This window comes from Bos indicus x Bos taurus, unplaced genomic scaffold (assembly GCF_003369695.1).
Source record: "Bos indicus x Bos taurus breed Angus x Brahman F1 hybrid unplaced genomic scaffold, Bos_hybrid_MaternalHap_v2.0 tig00002862_arrow_arrow_obj, whole genome shotgun sequence".
Taxonomy (NCBI): Eukaryota; Metazoa; Chordata; class Mammalia; order Artiodactyla; family Bovidae; genus Bos; species Bos indicus x Bos taurus.
Window position 1 is genome coordinate 117,343 of NW_020867579.1, and position 9,638 is coordinate 126,980.

General features: G+C 53.3%; 1 pseudogene; it reads right to left on the reverse strand.

Moving 5' to 3' along the window:
- Positions 1–3,959: 3,959 nt before the first annotated feature.
- Positions 3,960–9,579, reverse strand: LOC113888884 (annotated as a pseudogene).
- Between the last annotated feature and the right edge of the window lie 59 nt (positions 9,580–9,638).

Sequence of the window (9,638 nt, forward strand, 5' to 3'; positions counted from 1 at the left end):
GAACCACAGCAAAGCAGGAGAGGTCTGCGGTGTGGCCCTGGCGGCGGGGCTCGTCTCGGGGTCGGAGGAAGGTTTCCACCGATGTGGACACACAGAGGGAACCATGGTTACAGAAAAATAAAGGGAGGCAAGCACATGGATTATTTTGCAGAGGAACAGGTGGTCACTGAAAAGAGATGAAAATTTTCAACGTGAACAGTCCAGTAGATTGAACACGTTAAAAAGTCATGCAGCAAGAAGGCAGCTGAGCAGCCCGGTATGAAGTTGGAGCACAGCATTGAGGAAATGGTCCAGAGTGCAGCACAGAGTGCAGACAGGGAGATTCAGGAGAGGCGGGCCTGTGCTGAGGGCCAGTGTGGTATCTGTTGTAAGTGTCAGACGGGAAGACGCTCACGACAGACGGCAACGGCTGAGGAAGCAAATAACGGAGCCTCCTTTACTGATGAGAACCGACCTGCGAAGGGCTGGGACTCATGCTGTGCACGTGACACCCGAGGGCCGCCCTGCTGGGCTCCTGACTGAGACTCGGCGCTCCTTACTTAGGGGCCCGGGCGGGATCAGCCGCCAGGGATCCAGACACGGCACACTTGAGCTAAAGACCCCACACCCTGCAACGGAGAGCCTGTGTGGGGCAGCAACGTCAACAAATAGGTTAATTAACTACATGGTAAAAAAAGTAACATCCATATTATGACCTTTCATAGTAAACTGAGAAACTGAAGGTTAAATTTACAAAGTACTTCGCACTGAATTATACAGTTTGAAACAGTTAATTCTCTTTTAAGTAAATTAAAAAAAAAAAAAAAAATCAAGGCGGACTGGGCTGAGGCCCTAAAAATGTCCTGAAACTACTTCCTGTGGAAAACGCAGATTATCAAGAGAATGACCAGCCCACAGGGAGCAGACTGCCCCCTACCAAAACGGGGCGCTAAAGGATACTGGAGCCATGCCGTCAGGGAGTTAACCAGGAAGAGTTCCACCTGAGAATTAACCAGGAAGAGTTCCCCCTGAGTCGGAATACTTGCAAGGGGCAGAAGTGAGAGCTTCATGCAGAGCACATCCCCAGCTTCCAGGAGGTTCGGCACCGCCTCCTGCTGTGGGCCGTGCCTCAGACTCAACCCGCCAGGTCTTGAGAGAGGAGGTGGGCTCTGGTGGCATGGGGCCCTTAACCTTGACAAGGGTTTTCCTCTCCTAGTACTTGAGTCACACACTGGATTCCAAATAGAGTGTTCTCAAGCAACTTGTTAAAAGAGAATGAGGGTGAGAGAAGGCATTTCTAGAGGTGCAAGTTCTTAGATACTGACTGTTTTCACACAGAAAGGGATACTAAGAGATGGCAGAGAGACAGTGAGATGCAACAGAGAGGAACGCATGGCCGAAAATGAGCTTTGGAGAAGTACACAGACACACACTTGCACGCACAAGCACACCCACACATGTGCATGGAGAGAGACGTGCACATGCCCACACACGTGTATATGAGTACCCAGAGTTCAGGTGAAGCACCGTTAGAACTTTGTCTTTTCTAAAGGAGGAGGAGAATGCATACGTGTTCAGAAATAAAAATGTAAATACGTACTTTAAGCACGAGATCAAGTGCCTAAAATGAGCAATGGAATAACTCCCAATGTGCCTAGTGTAATTAAATGAAAGAAAAGCTTTTCAACTTTACTGTGGTATAATTGACAAAATTGATGCTGTAAAGAGCAATATTGCATAGGAACCTGGAATGTTAGGTCCATGAATCAAGGCAAATTGGAAGTGGTCAAACAAGAGATGGCAAGAGTGAATGTCGACATTCTAGGAGTCAGCGAACTGAAATGGACTGGAATGGGTGGATTTAACTCAGATGACCATTATATCGACTACTGTGGGCAGGAATCCCTTAGAAGAAATGGAGTAGCCATCATGATCAACAAGAGAGTCCGAAATGCAGTACTAGGATGCAATCTCAAAATTGACAGAATAATCTCTATTCGTTTCCAAGGCAAACCATTCAGTATCACAGGAATCCAAGTCTATGTTCCAACAAGTAACGCTGAAGAAGCTCAACGATTCTATGAAGACCTACAAGACCTTTTAGAACTAACACCCCCCAAAATATGTCCTTTTCATTATAGGGGACTGGAATGCAAATATAGGATGTCAAGAAACTCCTGGAGTAACAGGCAAATTTGGCCTTGGAGTACAGAATGAAGCAGGGCAAAGGCTAATAGAGTGTTGCCAAGAGAACGCACTGGTCTAGCAAACACCCTCTTCCAACAACACAAGAGAAGACTCTACACATGGACATCACCAGATGGTCAACACCAAAATCAGATTGATTATATTCTTCACAGCCAAAGATGGAGAAGCTCTATACAGTCAGTAAAAACATGACCAGGAGCTGACTGTGGCTCAGATCATGAACTCCTTATTACCAAATTCAGACTTAAATTGAAGAAAGTAGGGAAAACCACTAGACCATTCAGGTATGATCTAAATCAAATCCCTTATGATTATACAGTGGAAGTGAAAAATAGATTTAAGGGACTAGATCTGATAGAGTGCCTGATGAATTCTGGACTGAGGTTTGTGACTTTGTACAGGAGCAGGGATCAAGACTATCCCCATGGAAAAGAAATGCAAAAAATGGCTGTCTGAGGAGGCCTTACATATAGCTGTGAAAAGAAGAGAAGTGAAAAGCAAAGGAGAAAAGGAAAGATATTCCCATCTGAATGCAAAGTTCCAAGAATAGCAAGGAGATCTAAAAAGCTTCCCTCAGCAATCAATGCAAACAAATAGAGGAAAACAACAGAATGGGAAAGACTAGAGATCTCTTCAAGAAAACGAGAGATACCAAGGGAACACTTCATGCAAAGATGGGCACGATAAAGGACAGAAATGGTATGGACCTAACAGAAGCAGAAGATATTAAGAGGTGGCAAGAATACACAGAAGAACTGTACAAAACAGATCTTAATGACCCAGATAATCACAATGGTGTGATCACTCACCTAGAGCCAGACATCCTGGAATGTGAAGTCAAGTGGGCCTTAGGAAGCATCACTTTGAATAAAGCTAGTGGAGGTGATGGAATTCCAGTTGAGCTATTTCAAATTCTGAAAGATGAAAGATGATGCTGTGAAAGTGCTGCACTCGATATGCCAGCAAAGTTGGAAAACTCAGCAGTGGCCACAGGACTGGAAAAGGTCAGTTTTTCATTCCAATCCCAAAGAAAGGCAATGCCAAAGAATGCTCAAACTCCCGCACAATTGCAGTCATCTCACACGCTAGTAAAGAAGTGCTCCAAATTCTCCAAGCCAGGCTTCAAAGTACATGAACCGTGAACTTCCAGATGTTCCAGCTGGTTTTAGAAAAGGCAGAGAAACCAGAGATCAAATCGCTGCAATTGGAGAAAAGCCCACACAGCAACAATGAATAAATAAACAAACATAAAAAATAGATTTCTAGTGCAGGTTTTAAAAGATGCTTTGATAAATGATAGGAAATTCCCTTCTACTTACGACTTTTTCATTATAAATTGGTGGTATATTTTATCAGAAAACTTTTCATCTGTTATCATGATGTTTTAAAATTTCTTCTTTTAATATTTGAATTGTATTGATGGATTTTTGTGGATGAAACCAACCACACATTCTTCAAAAAAATAGGTGCATGTGCGTGACATGTGGTCCATTTTATTTACTGATGAATCCTCTTTGTGAGTGTTTGTTTAGGAAAACAAACCAGGGAAAAAGAGCTTCCTGAGATTTCCCCATTTTGCAGTTTCCGTGTCACCGTTTGGTCTCAGGTTTCTCTGGCACAGTGAAATGTTTTGTGGAGTGTGCCCTTCCTTCCTTCTCCCCTCTCTGAGTAAGCTCGGGAGGTGTGTGTACGAGTGTGTGTTTCATGAGTGCCCACGTGTTCAGATGCATTCACCTGTGAAACTCTCTGGACTCTTTAACATATAGGACAATTCAGATTTCTGTTTATCCTTATGTCCATAATTTTGATAAATTTTATTTTTGAGGCTTTTGGTCTGTGTCATCTACATTTTCTACTACAATAGCATAAAACTGTCCTTTGATGAAGCTTTTACCATTCTAAAGTCTGAAGGACCTGCCATCGTGTCCTGATGGTGGTAAAGCAACACCTTCTCTCTTTCTGACTTGGTCCTTGTGCCTAGCATGTGTGAATGTGGTCCACGCCCTCAGGGACGAAGCTTTCTGGCTTTTCTGATTTTCCTCTCCTTGTTTGTCCTCAGTGGTAGCTACCCCTGTCATTGTTGTTTCCCTGTTCCTCCCTTCGTTTGGAGTAATGTGCTGACCTTTTTCAAAATCACTGATAATTGAGAGTCTGTTGCCTTCTTTATAAAATGAGGATATTAATTATCTTTTTTAAGGAAACTGAAACATGCCTTTCAGTGTTTTAGTAATCTGTTTTTTTGTGGCTGTGCTGGATCTTCCCTGCTTCGTGTGGGCCCTCTCTGATTGCAGCGAGTGGAGGCTGCTGCCTGGCTGTGCACGGACTGCTCACACTCGGGCTTCTCTCGAGGAACACCAGAGCTTCTCTGGGCACCAGGGCTTCGGCAGCTACAGCGCCCCTAGGCTCAGCTGTCCGGCAGCAAGTGGATCAGACCCATGTCCTGTGCATTGGCTGGCAGACTCTTAACCACTGGGCCACCGGGGGTCCAGGATGCTGTTTCTGAGGGTAGAACCAGTTGAGTGGAAAGGGTCCCCGGGGCACCTGGTGGTCTGTTAGGAGCCCAGGTACTGGCTGCTTGTGGTTAGGTGGTGTCCATTGCTGGCAGCTCCCGTGCCTCCTGGGGTCTGAGATCTGGTCCCGGGAGCCTGGGCTCGGGTCCTTCCTGGGCTAGCGAACGGCGAGAGCAGCGTACTCACTGGGCTCTGCTGGGGGCTCCCCTGACGGGGGAGCCGGGGGTGCGGCCATCCCCCTTCTGACGATCGAGTGGTTCAGCTGGGCGTAGGTCACGTCCTGGGGGGCTTCAGATGTAGCAGCCTGCGGGGGGGAAGGTGTGTGAGATGGGGTGCCTGGGGGCCTGGAGAGGAGGCACCCATCTGCTGTGCATCTGTCCATCCTTCCCGGAATCCCCCCGACCGGGAGGACAGGGGGTGCCTCCCGCCTTAGTGATCTCGGGGGCTCACAGGGCGCCCGTCCCCTCCTGGGGGCCTGCCTCCCGCCTGTTGTGCTGGAGGGAGGCAGTGAGGCAGGACAGGTGCCTCCTGGGTCCGCCGCCCTCGGGTCAGGTCAGCTCTCTCTCCTGGTGGAAACTCCAGGGGCCTCCTGATGCCCAGGAGCCTCTGGGAGCTTTGTGCAGCCCTGGTTTCTGTCTGAGCCCGGACCTCTTGCTCATCTGGCCTGGCACACAGCCGTCTTCCTGCTAAAGCGCGTCCCTCCTGCCTCAGGACCTTCCTCCCGAGTCTGCCCGCCCCAAGCGCCCAGTGCCGTCTCTTGATTTACTTTCCTCATCAGCACCTTGCATTCTGGGACTCCGCCAGCTTGTTGGCGTGGGGCCCCTCTCACCACGAGCTGAGCGCCTGCCGTACCTGCAGGGCCTGGGGGGTGGCGCCCGCTCTCCCGTGCCCTTTGCTGGGGGCTGAAGGAGGGGGGCCTGGGCCGTGTGGGCCACCCACTGATGCACGCATCCTCATGAGACCTGGGGCTGCACCCCTACACCATAAGGTCAGCCAGAGGACATGGCGCCCTGAAGGAGGGGCCGTGAGGTCACAGGGCAAGGGGAGGGTGGGGTCACAGCAGGACCCAGGGAGCCGGGAAGGAGGGGTGGGGTGGGCGTGGCTGGAGCTGGGGTGTGAGCACAGCAACACGTGCGCTGGGCTGAGTTTGGCAACAGGAGGTCTGTGGTGGCCAGACGGGAGCAAGGGTCTCACCCGATGGTCCAGCTGTAGCCCCACCTCAGAGTGTGTGTCGCTCACGGCAGCATCTGCAGCAGAGCAGAGGGCACCGCTAGGTAGGGTTCAGAGAGCCTCAGGGCTGGAGCCCCCGCCCTGCAGCCTGGGTGGGGGGCTGCTGTGTAGTCTCCCACCCTTCTGAGCATCCCCCCCACGGCCTCCAGAGGTCTCTGTGCCCCCCCCACCCTGCACCCGAAAGTGCTGTGTGGGGTTTCAGTCCCCAGCCCCGGTCCCCCATCCTTCTGAGCATCCCCCCCACTGCCTCCAGAAGTCTCTGTGCCCTCCCGTGGGCCGCCGCCTCTCCTGCTCACAGATGGCCTGGTCCTGGGCGCCTGTGGCTGGGCTGGAGCTGAGGAGGAGACACTGTGTCAGGGGGAGAAGGTGGGGTGCTGTGGGTGGGGGGCTCTGGGGGTGTTGGGGCGGGAGTTACCTGCTCTGCGGGCCCCTGTCCTCAGGCCCTGGGTCTGCCGCCCCTGTCGGAGGTTGGAAATCAGCCTCAGCCTGGGCTGGGTCTCGGGACAGAGGCTCGGCCCCGGGGACATGGTGCCCCCGCCCTCCACGTGGGATTCAGGAGGAGAGAAGGCAGCCTGGGCTTGTGGTGCGTGTGTCAGTTTGTGACATTGAGAAGGAGGGGAATGGCTTAAGTGAGTGCATGTGGGCTGGCCGTGGGTGTTTTTTTTCCACTAGATTTTCAGATTTGAGATTCTGGAAAAATTTTTAAATGAAATATCGTTGATTTGTAATATATTAGTTTCAGGCATACAACATATGATTCAATGTTTTTATAGGTGATACTCCATTTAAAGTTATTACGAAATAATTGCTACATTCCCTGTGCTATCCAGTATATCCTTCTTGCTTATTTCATACACAGTAGTCTGTGTCTCTAGTCCACACCCCTCATCTGCCCGACCCCCCGGTAACCATTAGTTATTTTTCTGTATCAAGGACTCTGTTTCTGTTTTTCATATATGTTCCTTTGTATTATTTTCCAGATTCAGTATGTACCAATGCTATCATAAAGCGTTTATGTTCCTCCGAGTTATTTCAGCAAGCGTAATACTCTCTAGGTTCATGTGTGCTGTTGCAAATGGCAGAGTTTCCTTCTTTTCTATGGCTGAGTAATATTCCATTCTATGTATATGTGGGCATATATACACACACACACACACACACACACACCACATTTTCTCTGTTCATTCATCTGTGCTGGACAGTTGGGTTGCTGACATATCTTGGCTATTGTAAATTGGCTACATGAATATTGGAATGTTTGTATCTTTTTAAATTAGTGTTTTCATTTTGTTCAAACATATACCCAGCAGTGGATTTGCTGGATCACATGATAATTCTGCTTTTCGTTTTTAAGGAACCTCCATATGGTGGGAAAACATTTTTTAAACTGACTGTTCCCATGTCCTTGGTTTCCCTCTGTCTGATGCCCTAAGGCCTCCAGGGGTCCGAGTCACCCCGTTCCCTACTCACGTGACTTCCTGCATCTGTCCTGACCCCGGTGTTGGAGGAAGAGAAGAGGAGGACGAGGAGCAGCAGGACGAAGGTCACCAAGACCCCGATGAGGGCACTCAGGTACCACGTGAGGCCTGGGGCACCAGAGACGCCTGAGTGAGCCAGGGGTGCCGTTTAGCTGGGCACCTGCTGTGTGCAGACTCGTGCTGGGGTCTATGCATCCACATTCAGCCCATTCCACCCGTTTTACAGACGAGGAAACTGAGCACAGAGAGGGAGATCACTCAGGGGCCCTGGTGACCCAGCCTGGAGGTGGCAGAGCCGGGACTGGAACCAGGGCCGTGGGCACCCTGAGCTCCTCCTGAGCTGGCCCCCAGGAGGACACTAGCTTCCTGCTCTGGGGGGCCCTCACCTGCAGGGGGCTGTCCGAGGGTCTCACCTGGAGCTGAGGGTCCTCCCTTGTCCCCTCCCCTCCCCACCCGCAGCGGGGGCGGGGGAGGGCAGGGCTGCACGGAGGGGCCTCTGTGTCCTCCCCTCCCTCCCCACACGCTGCAGTAGAGGGAACAGGCCCCCCACAGTCACCTCCTCGGGGGCTCCCTGTGCTCCTTGTCCGATGCAGGGTCACACCCAGGTCAGAACTGAGGAAATCTAAGATCTGGGGCAACGGGTCTCTCCTTTTACACTGGGAGAAGCTGAGGCCCGCACGGGGGTGTGGTGACGGTGAGGGAGTCCACATCAGTGTCCTCCAGAGACGCCTGAACCGGGGCCTAACTCAGCCCTGCTCCTCCCCAGACCGCCACCACCTTCCAAGAGCCTGCTCCCTTTCTGCAGTTTCTGACTCCACTGAGGGGTGGAGCTGATGGAATGGATGCCTGGTGGCCGCTGGGGGTCAGGAAAAGGGTGGGGGTGGGGGCCGCCTCCCCCTCCACAGCCCTGCTCGCCCCAGCCTTGGCCCCCCGACCCCTAGCCGTTCACCCGGCAGCCCAGAGCCCCTGCAGTCTGTGTTGATGATCTGAGGGGGTATTAGATCTCCCCAGCTCACACCCGCCCTGGGCTGGGCTGTCTCCCCTGAGCATAGAGCCCGGACAGTCCATAGCTTCAAAATCTGCGTCTGTGGCTGGGAGAATGGGACCATTGGGAGGTTGAGCCCAGGAAGAGGTGCCTGGGCTCACCCGGGGTCCCCATCTCACTCCCCTCTGCCCTGCACGGCCTGTGGCCTCCCCGAAGACCCTGGCAAACTGCCCACCTGCCCCTCCGGGACCCAGTGCGGGAGAAAGGGGCGGGGTGCGGGCTACGGGCCCCTCCTCAGGGGGCCCCTCCTCAGCGCCCCCTCCTCCCCCACCGTCTTGCGCTCCCAGGGCAGAGCCCGAGCTGCTGAGTGAGACGGACAGACTGGGCCTCACCTGAGACCACGAGCACCAGGGAGCTCTGGGCTGTGACCGCAGGTAGGGGTCTGTGCTGAGGTGAGCCGTAGCACCTGTAGGTGCCCCCGTGGGCTGAGGTCACAGGGCTTCAAGGAGAACTCGGCCTGGTACCCCGCCCGGCTTGGTCCTGGGAGCGCAGACGCAGGGGGGCGATGGGCTGTCCCCCTTGAACAGAAGGAAAGTGTCCGTCCTCTCTCCTGACTGACACAGCAGGGTCACATTCTCCCCGGGGGCCACCGTGGGGCCCGGCCGCACCGAGAGGGAGGGTCTGTCCTGAGCCGTCCTGCAGAGAGGAAGGGGGTGCGGCCGCCGGCCCAGGTTCTTGAGCGAGACTCTGTGGGCCTCTCTGGCCCCTCAGCGCAGTCTCTGTTTCTCAGAGTCTCTCCCCTCCCCGACCCCGTCTCTCTGTCCCTCCCCGGGACCCCTCCCCCTGGTCCCAGCATCATCCCTGGGGCTCCCCCGTGGGCCTGTGCAGAGTCTGGTCCCCGACTGACCCGCTGGCTCCTCTCCTGCCACCAGCAGCTCCAGGGGCTCACTGGGCGCCGACCACTCGGAGGAGAGGCCGTGTCCACCGTAGCATCTGTATCGGCCCCCTTGGACGGTGCTCACGGGGCCCAGGGGGAAGTCGGCCTGAGAGAAGCCCTCCCTGGGGCCCTTCCGGCAGGGGGCGCTGGGGGAGGTCCTGTCCCCCCTCCTTGAACAGAGCAAATCTGGCGTAGCTGACATCAGAGCGGCACTGGAGGGTCAGGTTCTGTCCAGAGGTGATGACAGGGGCCCTGCGAGGTCAGGAGGGAGGGCTTCCCAGACAGCCCTGGGGAGAGACACGCGTCGGTTT